A 20812-nucleotide genomic window follows, 5' to 3' on the forward strand; every position below is an offset into this window, starting at 1 on the left:
GTGAAGCTATCATGTCCCAAACCCTAGCCCTAAAGTGTTAAAGGCCTAGATCTCTTTGGATTCACGTAAAGTTTGCCACTTTACGTGATGGATGGGTTGTAGGAGGCTAGATCTATGTTTTGGATCAATTGCATGGCCTGGAGTGCTTCTGTATGGATTCAGACCGGTGGTACTCGGCGAGTCACATGGGTGGACTCGACGAGTTGTTTGAAGATGAGTTGGAACTCGACGAGTTGGAAGAACAACTCGGCGAGTTGGATGAAGATGGCCTGGAACTCGACGAGTTGTATGAACAACTCGGCGAGTAGGTTGAAGATAGCCTTAGACTCGGCGAGTCTGTTCTTGGACTCGGCGAGTGTTGTCGAAGAGTCACAATATTTTCTGGTTTAGTCGAGAATCGGCGAGTCAAGGGATGACTCGGTAAGTTGTGGGCGAGTGGACTCGGAGTTGTTGGACTCGACGAGTCTCGGGGTGACTCGGCGAGTTAGGTGGCGGATTGAGGGAAGTTCTGAGTATGGGGACTCGGCGAGTAGAGTCAGTCAGGGTTTGACTTTGACCTTATCCAAAGGTTGACCAGCTGTCTTTCAGGGGCATTTTGGTAATTAAGGGTATTTATTGAGTTGAGTGTGTTGGTGTTCAGTGGAAGAGTTCGTGTCGGAGCTTGGAGCAGCGGGATCTTATCCTTTCAGCCGGCAGTTTCGAGGTGAGTTATCCTCACTATATCAACAGCGTCTAAGGCACCAAGGCCGGCCCTTATCGGATTGAGATCCGGGTAGTTGTTGTTATGTTGTTGCTGTGATATGTTTGCATCATGAGAGCTAGGATGGTATATGTTAGAGACCTGATTGAGATCGGTATCCTAAGAGATAGGGAGATGCTATGCTAGTGACCTGTTAGGTCGGTATCCTGGTTAGAATGATGATATGTTATGTGATCTGTTTGATCTGCTTGTTGACTGTGAATTGCTATATGATTGTATGTATATGTGCACATGGTTGTTTGGACTGGAGTTGGGTTGAGGCGGGTCCTGCTTTGTGCTGTAGGCCAAGATACCCAGGGCGGACCGGTTGTTCCAAAGGCCCAGCGAGCGGTCCGGATAGGCTGTAGGCCCCAAGAGGGCGGACCAGACGTGCCGAGGCTCAGAGAGTGGACCAGGCAGACTGAAGGCTCGGTGTGGGCGGACCAGTCATACTGTAGACTCAGAGAGTGGACCAGGTGGAAAGTACCTACGCATATCAGAATATTTACACAAGATCTCATCATAAACAAATAGTAACAAAATACATACCAGCCACGACGTCAGGCGTTGCGCGGACCTCCCCCGCTGTCACACCCCAAAACCGGAATGGCGGAAACGTTCTGGGGTGGATGACGTCATGTCAAGTATCATAACAGATGCATATAATAATCAAAGTACAACAAAACATTTCATTAATAGTAATAGTTTTACATGAATTACATTACAATACATCAAAGTAATACAGACAAAAATAATAAGTACAGCAAGGTAATAAGCTATTTTCGTCAACTGCTCCTAGGATGTACCTGTCTAATGCTAACCTGAGAATACAAGTTATTTGAAAAGCGAGTATCAGCATTTTTACAAATGCTGGTGAGTTCATAAGTATTTAGTGACATTTCATTCAAATAACTTTATAAAGTAATAATTTAAGTGTTTACAGTGTATTAGAGTTCTTTCCAGAAAATCCTATATTTTCTTTAATCAAAGCAGCCTTCTACCAAGACTGGTCAGTGTTATGTGGTAAAAAGTTATTTTCCCTAAATTGCTATCTTTATCAAAATACTAAATTTGATTATTGAGGAAAGCGAATGACATCAGGGAATAACATATGCCTCAGTAGTGAGGACTGCTAACTAAGGCAAGGAATCATAGACTCCAGGAGAGTATCGAACGAACGACACACCTGGTTCAGTCTAACAAATAGAGAAACAGACCCCAGAAGGTACCAAATGAAAGGTACAGTTGGTAAGGTCCAAAACAGTGAATACAGACCACAGACAATATCAAATGAAAGATACGTCTAGCAAGGTCTAAAACAATGAACGCAGTGAACACAGTGAATACAGTGGATTCTGTGAATACAGTGGATACAGACCCCGGACAGCATCAAATGAAAGATACGTCTTGTAAGGTCAAAATAGAGGAGACAGACCCCATACAGTATCAAATGAAAGATACGTCTTGTAAGGTCAAAACAGTGTGACTCTGAAAATGAGCTACCAGCATACAATGTAAATTGCTGGCGAAATACCGTTACCTTAAGGCCATGAATTATAAGGTAACCCGGGATACTCGTAACCATACTAACCAACACTAGAGTACCAGACGCCCTACAAGCGTCTATATAATGTGACATTTGTCACCCCTTGGCTTGGTGAGCTGTGGACTGTAGCTAGCAGTCAGGGTGCGGGGGTGTCAATCCTGTATAGATCTATACACATAATGTCCGCTCTCCCTACAGGAGACTCTGGTTACCAACTAGACGACGGAGAATGCCGTGTCCTGAAGATGCATCCCAAATAGTGGGTAGAGACTTCCAACTAGTGGGTTTCTAATGTAAGTGTTGAACTAAAGGTAGAGACTCATAACTGAACTGACTGAAGTAACCTATATGTCTATGCTTGTGTATATAGTATATAACTAATGAATCAAACGACCTTCGGATGGACATCCGATCCCACCAGACCACATCTCAACGAAGAAAAGGAAATAGGGCGGACAAACCTTCCTAAGTCCTTCAATCATTATTTATATGCATCTATACCAACACAGACATACATCTAACTACGACGGAGTGGGTATCAAGTAAAAGTGATTCTCGTGAAGTAGGAGTGTCTAACAAGTGAAGTAAGAGCGGTCGCAAGTGAAGTAGGAGTGTCTAACAAGTGAAGTAAGAGCAGTCGCAAGTGAAGTAGGAGTGTCTAACAAGTGAAGTAAGAGCCGTCGTAAGTGAAGTAAGAGTGTCGAATAAGTATATGCGTATCACGAAGTAGAGACGACAATAAGTGAAGTAAGAGCGTATCAAGTATAAGTGAAGTAAAGGCGATATCAAGTATAAGTGGAGTAGAATCATATCACTAAGTAAGAGTGTGAATAAGTATAAGCGTCCATCAGGTATAAGTGACTTCAAGTATAAGTGAAAGCGTTACAGAGTAGGAGTATAAAATAAGTATAAGCGAAGCAGCAGTATTTAACAAGTAAAGTATACGTCAAAAAGGGAATCTTTGATGAAAACCCTTTATGTCCAGAGAAAATCACAAATTGTATTCTTTTGTAAAATATGTTTGAAAACCTTAGAAAATCTTTCATAAACTAGTTTAGAATGAATCTAGTTAAAACAGTATAAGTAAGAGTTTTGAAACAATTGAAAACCATCATAGTGTCCTACTCGGTAAAACAGTGTATAGTGGTAAAATCTTGTGCATGCGGGTTATCAATCACATGTGATTGATATGATAACTGGCATGTTTAACTTTTATTCCCCCCTATAAAACATGTAAAAACATTTAAAAGGTTCATTCAGGGGTATGAATTCACCTGGTGTAAGTAGGTCCGACGAAGGTGTCGTTTGGGCGTTCGGTGTCACGCAAGGACTTGAACACACACAATGACCTATTTTAACATATGATACATATGTTCACATACAATTAGCATATTATATACTAATTAAGCAACTATACGCACTCAAAGGAGCGGAAAACACTTTGGCTAAGTGTTTGGGTGTCCCGGGTAGCGTTTAAGGGTGTGTATGGCTAAGGAATGGAGTTTACTCTCCAAGATTAAATCCCCAAAGTTGAGTTTACGGCCCAAGGACATCTCACCATGAGTTTACGGCCGTAAACTCATGGTGATGGGTTCTATGGTGTTTAATGCTTCTAGCTTGCTCATGGAATTATTCTAAGTACTTTTCATAAAAGGCATGAGTGGGTTTGAGGCTTCTAAGGGCATTTTCTATGAGTTTACGGCCAAGGGACCACTCCTAAGGGAGTTTACGGCCGTAAACTCTCATCCTTAGAGTTTGGTGAAGTTTAAAGCCCCTAATGCCTTTCTAGTAATTTCTAATGAAGTATGATGCTATTTTGGGGAATTCAAACTACCATTTGAATGAGTTTTGGGTAGTTTACGGCCTAGGTAATTGCTTGAGCCGTAAACTCCAAGTCACCCCATATTTCCTTGTGTTTAAGTCCTTAAATCCTTCCTAGCATTTCATAGAAATAGTTTAAGGCCATTTGGGGGGTAAAAACCAACATTTTGGCTTGATTTGGGGAGTTTACGGCCTTGACACATGTCTGGGCCGTAAACTCCTTTTGTCCCTTCATTTTGATCTGTTTAGATGGTTTAAACCCAAAATACCAAGTCTCTAATTTATGTGTGAAGCCTAAGGGTGGTTTGGGAGTGTTTTGGAGGCATTTTAACAAGGTTTTAAGGGGTTTATGGCCTAAGCTTGTGCTTGGGCCGTAAACTCTCTTTTACCCCCTAATTCCATGAGTTTTAATGTTTAAACACTCCTAGGTTAATACCTCAATTTATTTCCTAGCCATTAGGGACAAGTTTGGGTCATTTTGGCCATCTTTTGGGGGTTTACGGCCTAAGGAGGCACTTAGGCCGTAAACTCCTTTTTCATGTCTCAATCTTGTGATTTTTAGGCTATAATGACAATAAGGTACACATAGAACAAGTTAGGGTTGATAGTCTTACGTTTAGGAGTCGGAAATCGCGGTTTTTGAGTCGAAAACGAGCCTAGATAGAGAGTATAGATAGAGAGGGTGGAAAAGCTCCAAATGGAGTTTACTCCCCTTTATATATGGGTGGGAGTTAGAGCTCGGTGATTTTCTACCCGATACTGCCGTTAAACGGGGCTTTTGGTCGCACCCGATTTAGTGGTCGTAATAATAAAACTTAACATTTTCCAAATATATGGAAATGTGTGTCCTGTGTTTTTATTTCCTTTTATCACGACTTAATGGCATTTTAAATGTAAACAATTGGAATGTTTATTAAATTGACGGCCTCTAATTAACGGAACTTTTATACAGTGGAATATTCCGTTAACGGCAACAGGGAAATGTAACGGGGAAACTTGGGTTGTCACATCATCCCCCCGTTAGAGGGAATTTCGTCCCGAAATTCAGGTCTAGGCAAGGAAGTAGGTATGAATGGCCGAGTAGAGGTAAGGGAGTACTTCCCATACGGTTGTCCTCGCATTCCCAAGTGAACTCTAATTGCCATTCCAACAGACCTTCACGTACGGGATGCGAATTCCGTCTCGTGTAGCTAGCGGGTTCCGACTGGTGTATCTATGAAGTCAGGGTCCTCAATGGCTTCTATCAGGATGGGTGAGGTACGAAAAGTGTTGTCGGGAAATCACGTATCAAGTCTAAGAAGTGAATCGATCGGGTGTGAATCTTGTGGCATATCCGAAGGTAGTAGCGGCCTGAAAAGGGTTGGACCATGTGTCCATGAGGATTTTCGGATGGTCCTATGCTCTCGGAAGGGTAGAGCTTTTCAGTACTTAGAACATAGTGTACTTCTATGGCAAGATCATCACTGGCGTGATCGCCATTCCGAAGTCCCTAACGTTCTCTCTCGTACTGGTAATGTAGTCCTTTAGGTTGGTTCTTAGAAATCTCGAGGGGTCTTTGGTTTCGTGTCTTCTGTCAACTGGCTGATAGAGACTTTCTAGATCGTCGAGTGGGTTGCGTGACTATGGTTATTCGTTTGCTATAGAGTATCTATCTCGTGCTTGTGCAAAATGAACCTGCAATAACGAAGCTTGAGATACAGAAACCCTGACGGTCGGGGAGATAGGGTTTCACCAGACGAGTGTTGGACTATCTCTGGAGGTGGTTCTACTATCTCTGCATGAGATAGTATTCGTAGAACGCCTAATAGTCCAAGGAATCTCTAAGACTGTGGTTTATTCTAGTGTGGAAAGGGCATGTTCCTGCATAACCCTTCGACTAACACCAGGGCTGGTGTCAAGCCTATGATCTCTTCGGGATTCGGGTCATGAGATTTAACGCAACTACTTTCGCACCTGACCAAGTATTCTTGGCTGCGAAGGTTATCCTGTGGTTCTCGGTATCCTAGTGTTCACTTCGGAAAGTATAATTCATCGTCTACAGGGCGACGACGATTTCCTCCTTGCAAGAGGGTGAAGGATGATAAGCACCACTTGTCTATAACTGGGTGGACGAGGTGCATGAGTAGTGCGAGCATCTACTGCAACTACTCTTCCGAAGGTTCCGAGTTTTCTTGGTCTAAGTCAAATCTAGTGGGTATAGGGTCTCATCACTCGGAACTTTACTAGCTCAATCCGCAGTAGTTCTCTTGATTTCGGCCCCTATGTTATCGAATAGGGTGAAAGTGTTTTGCGGAGAGGTTCGTGGTAGAGCTCATGCTTGGCTTAACCACCAATACTTGATGGATGCCAGCAGTATACCTGGTTATAGTGGTCAGCCTCATGAGTTCTATTCTCTGGGTTCACGAATCTGATGTTAAATGTGTGTCCTGTGTTTTTATTTCCTTTTATCACAACTTAACGGCATTTTAAATGTAAACAATTGGAATGTTTAATAAATTGACGCCCTCTAATTAACGGAACTTTTATACATTGGAATATTCCGTTAACGGCAACAGGGAAATATAACGGGGAAACTTGGGTTGTCACACCCGCTGTCAACTGGAAGGCTCTCCTGCGAGCCTTCGGTGCCTTGGCCTTCACTGGCCAAACCTCAGTATCGTGCACGGCGGCAGCGGCAGATCCCTGTTGTGCTCCCTGTGCTGTCCCCCGCAGCTGCGGACACTCGTCCTTCAGATGACCCGTCTGGTTGCAATGAAAGCAAACCATAAATCCCTTGGGGCAGTCCTTGGCTATATGCCCCTCCTTGCCACATTTGTAGCAAGATCTAGATCGACAAACTCCATCGTGTCCCTTGTCGCACTTTCCGCAAGTGCGGCCCTTCTGGCCTCCAGATCTCGAATCGTTGGGCTTTGCCCGCTTGGCTGCCGACTGAGACTGTGTCGGCCGCCTATCCAACCCCTAAGACTCAGCCTCCTCCCTGGCTTGAGTCTCCAACTCAATCTCCCTCTTTCGGGAATTTTCCTGAAGCTCAGCAAATGTCTGGTAAGTCGAGTTCGATACGAACTCCCGAATGTACCTCCTTAGAATGCTCAAGTACCGGCTCATGCGTGCCTGCTCAGACAACACGTGCTCAGGGCAGAACATCGCCCTCTTGTGAAACTTCTTGGTGATCACAGTAACTGACTCAGTACCCTGCTTGAGGGTTAAGAACTCCTGGGCCAACCATTCCCTTACCACCAGGGGAACATACTCTTCTCTGAACATAGTGGTGAAACTCTCCCAAGTCACCGCTGAGATCTCCACAGAAGTAAGATGTATCGTCACAAATTTCCACCAGTCCTTCGCTCCCAGGCGAAGCTGGTTCAGTGCAAACCGAACCCTCAGATGCTTTGGACACGAACAGGTGTAGAAGCATCCCTCGATATCGCTAGCATAGGCTACCCTTCGGTAAGCCTCTCATAAGCTCCTCACTGCTACCTACTCGCTCTCAAGCATCTCTTAGCAGCAGAAATCTCCTAGGCTAAGGCATCACAAATTTGGCCACTCTAGTCCTAACATGAATACCTAGCCCACTCTAGCATTCATATCATATCATATCATATCTCATAACACATAATATAAGGGTATTTTGGGAAATCACCATTCGGGCGCTAGCTGATCGTAAACACTGCTTCTTTCGGCTTTCCTCATATTTTTTACTTTTTGGAAAAATTGTTTCTTTTATGAAAATGTTTCTCAAATCCTCAGTTTAAGTTCAAATACACCCGAGGGTGAATCCGAATCCCTCAAACCAAGGCTCTGATACCAACTTGTAACGCCGTGAAATTTCAAAACAATTTTTCATTTTAATTTAATAAAAATACTCCAATCAAAATTCTCAAAAAACGTGTATCAATTGTTTTTACATAACATAAGTGCAAATCAAAATCCCCAGAATCTCAAAACATCTCCACCATAAGTGTGTACTGATCATGCCGGCGCCTTCCCGCGATCATCACTGGTACCTGAAACACATAACACGCAAATGGTAAGCAATAATGCTTAGTGAGTTCCCCAAAATACAACGTACAGCACATACACCTTTCCAGGCCATAGCTATATGGGATCTTCCGATCCAAGTGTCTCACGGGATTTCCATCCCACAACTCTGTTGATCTTCCGGCCCATGCTCTGTTGATCTTCCGGTCCATATCATCATACTCATATCATAACATATTACATATACAACATACATCACATTTTCATCATACACATAAGACCTTCCGGTCACACATAATCACCCCATCGGGTAAGGCATAGTGAGAAGACTCACCTCTACGATGTCGAATAATCACTCGCACTCAATCCTCTGACCTAGCTTCTTCCTATAGCATAAATACATCTCTAATTAATACCTTCCTGACTTAATTTGACTAATGCCCTTAAGTCAACACAAGTCAACTTTGGTCAACGTTGGTCAATGGCCACCCCCCTTTGACCCAACTCGTCGAGTCAGGCACTGACTCGGCGAGTTTAGACGTGAAATCAAGTCCCCTAAATCCCCCTCTAACTCACTGAGTCACTCTCACAACTCGGCGAGTCATCAACTGTGTGAGTCATGGGACAACCCGGTCCGACTCGTCGAGTCTGCTCATGGACTCGGCGAGTTCATTCCATGCTCGAACTCAAATGGCCTTCTGAGGTCAGATCTGCTTCTCTAATCTATAGATCTGACCTTCCCAAACATTATAATCACGTAAAGGTCACATCTTGGCATCCATGCAATGCCTACAAAGCCTCTTTTGTTGAAATGATCTCTAAAATGGTAACCTAAGTCCACAACTCAAAAGGAAAGGAAAAAATCAGAGCATTTGGGACTCTCTGGACCTTCTAAGGTCCAGATCTAGGTACCAATTCCCCATGGGACCTCTCACACTCCAAATACAAGCTAATCAAGGCATGAAGAAACCCTATATTTGACTATATCAACAAAAACACGAGAATAAGCTCTGAATAATACCTCAAATAGCTTCCTCTGCCCAAATGAAAGTAGATCCAAGCTCTCCAACTCTCCTAGCATGAGCTTCCTCTTTCCCTTCTTCCTAAAACACACAAGAATGATGAACAATGGCCTCTTATCTCACTCACAAGGACTCTCAGATGCTCTGGTGCTCCCAAGGACGAAGGTAGCCGCAATGAAGGGTTATAAGGTCCTTTAAATAGGGCTTAGACCCGGGAAATTAGGGTTTTAGTTGCCAGCACGGACTCGTCGAGTCCCCTCACCGACTCGTCGAGTCTACTCATTAATCCAGTCATCACCACACAACCCTACTCGACGAGTCTAGGCATCATCTCGTCGAGTCTCTCTCTCTCTCTTAGACTCCAAAAATAAATGATAAAAATAATACCTGAAATCCTGGATGTTACACTATATCCAATGATTTGTGAAAAACTTGATTGAGTTATTGCATGTTCTTATTTTATCTTTTCTTCTATTAGTTTTTGTTTTTAATATGGTTGATTAAATAGTCATGACTTTTAATGTTTTAAGTTCTTCCACACAATGAATAAAAAGAACATAAATTCGATCGGTTTAGTAAATCTCATGATTAAAGAAGAATAATAAGCGATATATTATGATTAGTGTGGATATAATCAATCAAAACTACATAATGTAAAAGGTTCTATATATAAGCTTAGTTACATAACAACCATATATTCCTTAATCTCATATATATATATATATATATATATATATATATATATATATATATATATATATATAAATTTTACTCATATAAAACTAATTATCTAACTAATTATCAGAAACAATCTACTCATATTTTAGGTTTAAACACATTCCATGCATTCCAATAATATTTGTTCTTATAATTTTTTAGTATGTAATAGTTTGACTATCAAGTTTTAAGATGAGTGGATCTTAAATCTTTTTCTAATTTTTCTGTTGGTATATATCAACAAGTTAATTTTAACAATGCTTGATCTGACAAAAAAAATAACTTGCTTTTAGTAAATTCTATGAAATATATTTTGAAAATCAATATAAAAATCTCTGACATAGTTGGTCTCTAATGTGCATCGAAATTGTGTATATGTGTCGGCCTTCGCATTGTATATATTCCGGATAACCTGATCGGTTAAGTTATTCAATTTGCTTTAGAAATGTGTTATTTTTAGCTGACTAAGAGAATACCAACAAGGCAATTTCCATAAATCGGTCAAACGGTTTCTTATCGGTTCTATCACACCGTTTCAACCATGTTTTTAAAGAAATCATCCAATTTGATCTGGCGTAAAAATTGACATAAAACTGGTCGTTGTTGAATCATTGTTGTCCATGGTTTAGGGTCTGACGAGTTGGATCGGCCATTTTTTAAAATATTGAAAATAATTTATCTATTATAAATAATAATAATAAAATTAATTTGAGATTTTTGTTATAAAGATCAGTTTGTTTAATTTTTATATTTCATTTGTCAGAGTTTGCAAAATAAATAAAAATATATATGTTTATGTTTCTAAAGTAAAGAAAACTAGAAACATACAATTTCAAACTATTTGAATAAACAAAAGTTGATGTAATTTGAAACATTTATATAAATCAAATGGCTAAAATAAGATGTATAAATGAAATTTTGAAATCAAATATTCAAAATTGACCTTCCTCAATGTTTTAAAAACCGGTTTTTAATTGAACCGGTATGGTGATCGTTATCCAGTTTAACCGGTTCGACCGTCGGTTCAACCGGTTTCTATAATTTTCATCTTTTTTCTATTTCTATATACACATACACATCCACAAGTTTAAACATTAAAAATAAACATAAATACAAGTCGGAAATCAATTAAAATACATTAAAAACACATAACCGAAAATTTTACATCAATACATGTAAATCAAAAAATAAAATAAAGTATAATACAGAAACAAAATAAAGTTTTAGATAAATACAAACGCATTTAAAAAAAATTTATAATATTTTCTGCGTGTTTTTACTCAAAAAAAGAATCTAAATAGAAGTGAAAAAAAAACAAATTTTATTTTGAAAAAGATTCATGGAAAATTTTGATGTGTTTTTTTTTTTTTTTAATTTAACTGATTCCCCCGGCTTAAATTAATTTGTTCAATCGGATTTTTGTAAAAACGGGTTGGTTCATTTGAATTTAAAATAAACATAAAATCGGTACTATTAATTGAATATTATCTTCTCTGATGCCCTGGTCCAACCCACGGATTCAAACCGATTTTTAAAAATTGACCTCCCTTTGTTTTAATATGAATTAAAGTGAAATGAAAATAGACTACGTTAATTACCATAGGCGTGTACAATTAATATCCCGCGTTTAGCTGTCCGTAGATCTGTTAGAGCACACTGTATGGGACCGTTGTGCTCGCATTATGGTGTAAATGTCAACGAAAGGTAACGAGCAATCTTTTTAATATAATATTAAGCACGTGCAAAATTAGTTGACTTTCGTAGCAATCATTAACTAAATCGTAAACTTTGATTTTGATCAATTACAAGCTTTTTTAATTTTATTTCACTAATAAATATTTTCCACATTTACAGATTAGTATATATTATAAAAATAACAAATTGTATATGGAATTTATCATCGTAGTTGCGCATTTTCTTGTAAAGCACTATCAAACATTGTCTGTCATAAATATCTATACATAATAGGCAAATGTCTCTCATTGAAAGCTGTCATAAAGGAAAATGACAGATAGCCTGTCATAAAATTTACGACATACTTTTATGACCAACAATTAAAACATATATTTACGACTGACTTTGTATATCATAACTTGTAACATTTTTGTAATTATGACAAACATTTACGACTTCAAATTACGACATATGTTTTTGACATATTTTTTGGCATACTTTGTATGTCATGGTTATATATATATATATATATATATATATATATATATATATATATATATATATATATATATATATATATATATGATGAAAATAAAACTCTAGATCGATTAGATCTTTCACAAGTATGAATATGAAAATCAAACAAGACAAATACAATAAGAGAATGAACACAGAATAGAATCAAATATATGCTTATGATTCAATGAAGTCACGCCTCAGCAGAGCTCGATGAAGAACTTCCACTGTAGAGGCGAGCTAGGGTTTACAAAACTCAAAGAGAAAAATTATAAAAGTGTTAACTACAAAGACTGCATGCATGCAGCTTATATACTAAACCCTAGAACAAATATGCACGGTTGGACAGGACCAATACCGGCAATCAAAACTAGGATAAGGACCGAGCCCATGACGCAATCTAATAATCCCAACAATCTCCCCTTTTGCGTCAAATGAGGCGAGAGATTATTTCTTCTGTGTTGGCTTCACTATCTTTATTACTTTGAACAGCAGAGGAATTATTGCAAGAAGTGTCTGCCGAAATTGGATATACCACCTCAGCATGTCAGTCAATAACTTCTTGAGAAGAGGTGTTTGTCAACGAGAACGAACAGACATTTCTGACCTTCGCCCCTGATGAACATAATAGTGTGGTACTTCATATCAGTTTTCCCCTTGACCATTATGTTGACATTGCCTGCTTTGCCCATTGTCTTGATCGTGGTTCGCTTGTGAATGGCAGAGGCAATTTCCTGATCCATCTTCGTTGCCTCATGAATGTAGCACATAAGCATTCGCTTGACATGGTCAATTATTGGCTGGTACTCCTGTGGATTTGACAGTAGAATATTGTTGAGGAGTATCCGGTCGTGGGGGTTAAGGTTCGGTAGATCAACAAGGGTGAAGTTGTGAACTGAGCCTTCGGTGCCTCGAGTCACTTTGAATTGAACGTTAATAAACTTCCCCGCTGAGTAGGGCTTCAAAACCTTGACAGTAGTAATCTTCTTCAAACTCCAAGTCAAGTACTGGGGTTGAGCAAACTCCAAGTAGAACTCCAGTAGATCCCTATCTACCTTCGGGTCTGGGGAAGGAATCGCAGTAGTTGAATTAATGCAGTGAAAGATGAATGCCTTTCGCGTGATTGGCATGTCAAACTGTACGTCCTTGGAGTTCTCGAGCCCAAATGACATTACAGGCTCAAGCCAAAGTATGTTGGGCTCATCAATAGCACACCATTGAAGCGAATCTATAGTCCAGACAGGAAACATGGACTTCTTCTTTTCAAAGAGCTCTGTCTCCTTTCGCTTTTGCTCGAGCTCAGCCTGTTGTTTCTTGTATTTTTCTTCCAGCTCTTTCTGAGCGGGCTTTATCTTCTGAAAAGGGTTTTTAGGAATCTCAGGATAGACATCATCCTCATTGTCTGTGTCATCCTCTCTAATTTTCTTCTTCTTTTTGTCTTTATTACTGACCGAAGCTTCATTACCTTTCGGTTCAGTGGATGGTTTCGGTTCAGGAGGAGGTTGAGTTTGCTTTTCTCCCCCTTGTTTCGGGTGGACACCAGTCACCGAAACACCGTCAATACGACTAAGGATGTCCAATGATGGCCTGTGTTTATCAGCCAGGTGTCATCTGATCGTAATGGTGATGATTGGATCGTGCGCTTCAAGGAGATGAAAGAGGATAGAGTGAACATCAGCAACAGAACTCCGAATGACCTCCCTTTTTGACTTCAGGTCGTTGACCTCAGCAGTAGTAGTACGCAACTTGTAATTTTGCATTTCCAGCTGTGAGGTTCTCCTGTCTAGCTCATCCATGATACGATTCTCTACAACTAATTCTGCCTCAATTTGAGTCAGACGATCATTAACATTAGCATGTAGAGACTCGTTGGCAGTTTCAATCGCTTGGCGTGCAGCTTCAAGGTTGGATCTTTCAGACTGAAGGGACCGTTGAAGGTTATCCACCGAAGCATTGACAGTTTGAGCATTCTTCTTAGTAGCAATCTGTAAGGAATCTAGAAACAGGTGAGCTTCAGAAACTAGTTTATCGACTTTTGCAGTCGCTTCCTTGCATTCCTTAGTAGAAGCCTCAACAACAAGAGAGGATTGTTGACATTGTGAAGTAGAGGCTTTAAAAGCTTTTGTTGTAGCAGAGAGTGAGGCACTGTGTTCTATAACAACAGATGAGAAGAAGGCCTTTAAAGCAGCTTCAAAGTAAGCTCCGGAGGAAGAGGATGAGAGCAGTTGATCAAGTTTTTCGTTGACTGCCTTGAGATGACGCTTTGTAACAGGCTCATCATCATCATCGTCACTTTGTACACAGTAAGGACTAAAATACATGGAATCAAATTCCAATTCCTCACCGCCTAACAGGGGTTGTTTCTGTGGATAGAGTAGGAGATAAGGGTTTGGTAGTAGCTGTAGGTTTAGTTGTGACAGGTGGTTCGGTTGTAACAAGTGGAGTGGGGGCGGTAGAATGAGCACCTGTGGTGGTAGTGGTGGTGGTAGTGTCTGTGAATATGGGAGTAGGGATAGGTATAGAGGCGAAAGGTTGTGTAGTGGGGATGGGGAAAACTAGAGGGATGGATACTGGTGGAGGGGAAGGAGGTGAAGAGTGGATCGAAACTTCTGGGGTAGGGAGCGAGGCGGAGTAGCACCTCGGCCCGAAGCCTCATCATCAGAGCTTTCGCTCTCAGATTCTGAAGGAGGAGCATTCTTATGTTTAGGAGGAACATACTCTGAATCTAAATCACTTGAGGATTGGAGTATAAGTCTCCTAGCAGGCTTCTTCTGCTTCTTCGGTTGAGGATGTGATGGAGCAGCCCTGTCAGTCTTTCACTTCTTAGGGTTTGGCCCTTGGTTGGTTTGGAAACCTGTGCCTCCTTGTGGGTATCAGTTTTCTTGCCCCTTTTTGCTGGCTTGTCAGCCTCTTCAATGGAGCGAACCATGGCTGGCGTAAGCTCCCTTGGATCTGAGGACGGAGTTTTCCTGTATTGTTGCAAGACGTTACTCGCTGCTGAGACACGAGCAAGCATCGCTTCAGGAACAGATCCAATAAAGGAGTATTTGGTGGGATCTGTGACAATGATTTTGGTTGTGTGAAAAGTAGCGATGGAGTAGAGAAGAGAATCTGCCATGATTGGAACATGTAGTAGATCCATTGCCCAGTTGGTGATGATTGACCAAAATCGCACACAAGAAATCTCAGAATGCCTGGATGATGACACCAAGCTTTGTACCAGTTGTTGCCAGATGATTGTTCCAAAATCCAAATCAATCCCATGATACAGTCCATATAGCACAGTCATAAAAGACTTGCTCGCCCCATTTGAGTCGGTGCTGCGTTCAGATAGTCCTTTGAACAGTAAAGTAAAAAAGGCCATTCCATTGAGGAGGAAGGCAGGACTTCTTGAACTTGGTTAGAGTTGTGAGGATTTCAGTATACCCCATCTGATAAAACATGGAAAATAATTGACCAGTGGTGATTGATTCAGGGTTTACCAGAGATTGTTCTTGAGAAAGACCAGTTAGGGCACAGAAGTGGTGCTTGGAGATAGAGATCTTCTCATTGTGGATTTCGAAGTGAATCCTTTCATGAACCTTGTTGTAGTAAGCAGTGGAGTAGACAAGAGAAAGACAGGACATTGGAACGACTTCGACTGTAACACCCAAAGTCAGGAAGGCCAAGAAAGGAAAGGAAACCCTAATTTTAAAGGACGACTTAGCGAGTCCAAGGAGGAACTCGGCGAGTCCGAGCGGGATCCGGGTCGAGGAGTAAGTGACCGACTCAGCGAGTCGGCCAAGGAGACTCGGCGAGTCTGGTCTGTGCGAGGAAAACCCTAAATTCGGGACTTGGAGCATATTTAAACGTCTCATTCTCTCCCCTAGGGTTCCTTTACTGCCTCTTTCACCCAGAACATCGAAACCTAAGCCCTATTGTTGCTCGTTCAAGCTTCCAAGCCATTTTTGAGTGATTTGAAGGAAGAAGAAGAAGGGGAATCATTGAAGCTTCAAGGATTGGCCTTAGATCTGAAGATTGGAGAAAGTTTCTGAGTTATTGAAGGTATTAAGCCGTTTCCCTCCTTTAGATCTATTTTGGTTGTGAGTTTTGGGGGCTTTTTAGCCATGATTAGCTATCTATTTGAGTTAGAAGCCAGATCTGAAGTTGCTACTTTGGATCTAAGCATATTATGGTCTTGAGAAGCATAAAGTATCTGTCCTTGAGTTGATTATGGAGCCTCTTTGCCTTAAACCCTAGTTTATGGTGTATCTTGCCTAGATCTCCTTCTCTACACGTAAAGTTTGCAACTTTACGTGAGGAATAGGCTTGGGAAGGGTAGATCTACAGTTTAGAGTCCATGCATGACTCAAAAGTCCTCTGCATGTATGAAGATCTGAATGGACTCGGCGATTCCTTTGAGTGGACTCGGCGAGTAGCATGAAGACTTGGAGGAACTCGACAAGTGGGATGAACAACTTGTCGAGTCGGATGAAGATGGGCAGGAACTCGACGAGTCTGTTGAAGGTTGTCTTAGACTCGGCGAGTCTATTCTTGGACTCGGCGAGTCAGGTCGCGAAACCCCAAACCCTTCGAGTTGAGACTCGAATCGGTGAGTCGAGTGGAGAATCGTTGATTTGGACAGGTCAGGACTCGGGAATCGGTAGACTCGGCGAGTCATGGACTGACTCGGCGATTCGAGTCGCGAACAGAAGGACTCTGAACATATGAACTCGGCGAGTCAATAGGGTGACTCGGCGAGTAGGGTTGACCTGGAAGGTTGACCTTGACCAGGACCTTGACTTTGACCTTAGTTGACTTGATTGTCTTTCGGGAGTCAATTAGACTCAGTGTTGCATTGATATTGGTAGCTCGGGGAGCGAGTGGAGCAGGAGTTCAGAGAGTTGTCGGGCAGTAGCTAGTGGGATCATCAGCAAGTTCAGCCAGTGCAGGTGAGTTTCCCTTTTGTGTGAATGGGTCTACGGCCACAATGCCAGCCCATGTAGTTATGAGTAGAAGACCCGGGGGTTAGCCCCAGGCACAGTATGTTAGTATGATATTCAGGACGAGGTCCAATGATAGCGGGCGGGTGCCCAAGGAATGGTTTATGTGATAGTTTATACTTGTTGTCTGTGTGATACTTGTATGTGCCTGGTAGGGAGGTGAGTGTGGGCGAGGTCCCGTAACTCACCAATAGCAGAGAGTGGATGGTGTTCCACATCTCATTAGCAGCAGATCAGGGATGAGGCCCAAGTTAGAGAAGGAGTGAGGGTGGGTTGGGCCCGTACCTCACTATCAGCAGGAGTATGGACGGGGTTCCATGACTCATCAGTAGCAGGACAAGGGCGAGGCCCAATGACAGGCGAGGCCTTAGGACAAGATCCGTTAGTATGTGTTTAGCTTATGCGATGTGATATGTTTATGTGTTATTATTTGTTGGCGGGCGAGGCCCTGTGACAGGCGAGGCCTAAGTGAAACAGATATGTATCTGAGCAGGGCTCAAAGTCAGGCGGGGTCTGGAGCGGTGGGGCCGTTGTATCGGGCGAGGCCTGAAGTAGGGGGCGAGGCCCAGGATAGCGGGCATGGCCCAGTATGTGCAGTATGTGGTTATGCATGGTATGTGGTAGGGTGGGGAACTCACTAAGCTTCGTGCTTACGGTTTTCAGTTTTGGTTTTAGGTGCTTTCGATAGCGGAGGGAAGATCTCGTGGTGATCGCATGGCACACACCATAGATTAGACAGCCTGGGAATGTTTACTCTGATAACGAACATGTGTCTTGGAAATTAATACTCGGATTATGTTTTGGAATAATGACTTTGCTTTAAAGTAATGTTTTATTAAAAGAAATTTTTCGTCTTGAATTTTGGGATGTTACATCGACTTTGGTCAGCGCTTCGACAAGAGGTGAGTATTTGAGACACTCCACAACATATAGCATGTAAGGTTCATAGACAAACGGAGTGAGATCGATGATCAAGTTTTGTTGGGGTTTGATTGTGAGAAGTGGTTAACGAACAGAAGTATCATGAATGGACGAAGAGTCTGCCATTATAGAAGCTTGGAGAAGATGATGAACAGTAAGAGAAATCGTCGTTGTTCTTTGAGAGAGTTGGTAAGTGATAAAAGGTTAAAGAGTACCGTTCCAATGCCTTTTATATGTATAAGGAGGAGAGAGAAAAATCCGGCTGAGATCTTGGATTATTTCAAAAGTAGCGCCTGACTAGACGGATGAACAGTTGGCATATCGATGATGACGCAGGAAAGAGAAAGGACGTTTCCTTTTTGAACACCATTCCATAAAATTCGCTTTTTCAAATCGCCAAACCGATTAGATAATCGGTGAGTCAGCTTCCACTTTATCCCAATCGTCACTCCAAAATACAATTGAATCGTCGTTACCTATTATGCTTTATTGAACAGCCTTAAAAGAACCAGAGTGTGGAAAATTAAAAAATTTCGTGCATAGAGTGTAAAAGATAAAGAAATAAAGCAAATGTTTTGGGATAATCTGTGATGCCTTAAATAGACATAAAACAATGGATTATGGGCACGAATCACTTCCTTCGAAGTCAAGAGAGAAATTAAAGTGCTTGTTTGGTTTCCCATTAAATAACGATCAATAACTTGTTGAGAAGTATTGAAAGGCATCTTTTTGAAGGTTATAAAGGGTGGTTTTCACTTCAATTCATCATTTCGATACTTGACATAAGACCGAAACTGGATGAAGTACTTGTATCATTGTCATCTGTTGAACAAGTAGGTAAGATATCTTTTATAGAGACACAAGAAATTATAGAAATCTCAAAAACAAAAAAAAATAAACTGGATTTTTAAGGGAAGAAAAGCCTTGGTTTTAGACAAATTCATAAAAGATCACTCAAAAATAAACAGAGATTTCATTAGGTAACCAGTAAGATCTTGAATATGAGAATTCATCGTCAATTCATTTGTGGTGTTGAATTGTAGGTTTCACTTAGTACATAGTGGCATGAGACTAAGATCATTAACACAAATTTTGTATAACCATAAACCTCAGTGGTAAATGCTGAGAGTCTTAGGGGTTATATTGGTGAAACGAAGTATAATGGAGAAAAGTGATGGAGAGTGTATAAGAAGCAAATGTACCTCTGCTCTAAAGAAAAAGAGTGACCAAGCAGAAAACTCTAAACTCAATGTGAGTAGAGTAAGGTAACTCATGATTAGAGTGAATATTACAGCTTGGATTGGGAAAACATGATTTGTATATATCATGTTATTAAGGCTTCACTCAAAATCTTTCAAGGCTTTAGTCAACTTACAGCAGCATGCTTCTAGGGACGCCTAACTAATTAGATAAAATAAAAGAAATATACCTGCTTTAGCTCCACCATCGAGAAGTACATTTATACAAAGAAAAATATTAGATAAAAAAATAAAAATAAACAAATAAACAAATATTTTTGTATTTTGTGAGAGTTGTTTAATTGAACGAAAAAGAAAAATATTTTTGGATTTTATGAATAAAAAGTAGTATTAAAAAGAGTGTACAAACGATACAGCCAATATGCATTGGAAGCAAAAAAGAAGCGAACGAGTTCATAAGGACCGAACCCGAAATAGACCGAACGTTCGGTTCATTTCGGTTCTTGGTCGAGCCGAAGCCGAAATTGACCGAACCCGAAATAGACCGAATGTTCGGTTCATTTTGGTTCGCTCTATTTCTCTTCTAACCTTTATTGAAGCGAAGGCGATTTGGGCACTGATTCTGCTTCCATCATTCCTAGGCCTTGTAGGATCTTGTTGAAGCTTGCTTCAGGTAAAGCCTTAATGAATATATGATCAGTTGTTCTGACGAAATGGATTTCTATGTTGCCATCTTCGACGTGATCTTTGATAAAGTGATACCTCAGTGCTATATGCTTGGTCTTCGAGTGTTGCACTGGGTTGTGACAAATCCTAATTACGCTTTCAGAGTCGCAATATAGTGGGATTTTCTTCATGTTTAGCCCGTAATCCCTAAGCTGACTTTGTATCCATACCACATGAGATGTGCATGATGTTGCAACGATGTATTTAGCTTCTACAGTGGAGAGAGAGAAACACAAGTTTGTTTCTTTGATTGCCAGCTAACCAATTTACCATCTAAAAATTGGCATCCTCCAGTGGTGCTTTTACGATCTAAACCACAGCCACCTAAATCAACATCTGAGAACGCTTGAACAAAGAAACCAGAGTTGGCTGGATACCATAGACCGAGAGAAGAGGTTTGCTTCAGATATCGAAAGATGTTTTTCACAGCTTGCAGATGAGGTTCGCGTGGGTTGGCTTGAAATCTATTACAGTAACAGACTGAAAACATGATGTCAGATCTGCTGGCTGTGAGATACATTAAAGACCCAATCATTTGACGGTAGAGCGTCATATCTGTAGTTGGCTTTTCCAGTGAGGGTGTAAGCTTTGTCCCAAAGGCCATTGGCACTTTAACTTTGGAGTCTCCCATCATACCAAACTTGGCCAAAAGAGTCTTGGTGTATGCCTCCTGATTAATAAAAATGCCTTCAGGTCCCTGTCTAATGTTTAAGCCAAGGAAAAAGTTAATTGGACCCATTGAGCTCATCTCAAATTTAGTTTCCATCAACTTCCTGAATTCAGCTGTTAAGCTGGGATTCGTGGAGCCAAAGATGATGTCATCAACATAAATTTGGACTATCATAAGGTGGTTACCTTCTCTCTTACGAAATAAGGTTAGGTCAACCGAACCTTGTTTGAATTTAGACATTTTTAAGAATCGAGTCAGAGTTTCATACCATGCTCTGGGAGCTTGTTTTAAGCCATATACC

This window comes from Lactuca serriola, chromosome 2, assembly GCF_051521515.1.
Source record: "Lactuca serriola cultivar US96UC23 chromosome 2, Lser_US96UC23_V15, whole genome shotgun sequence".
In the NCBI taxonomy this organism is placed as follows: domain Eukaryota; kingdom Viridiplantae; phylum Streptophyta; class Magnoliopsida; order Asterales; family Asteraceae; genus Lactuca; species Lactuca serriola.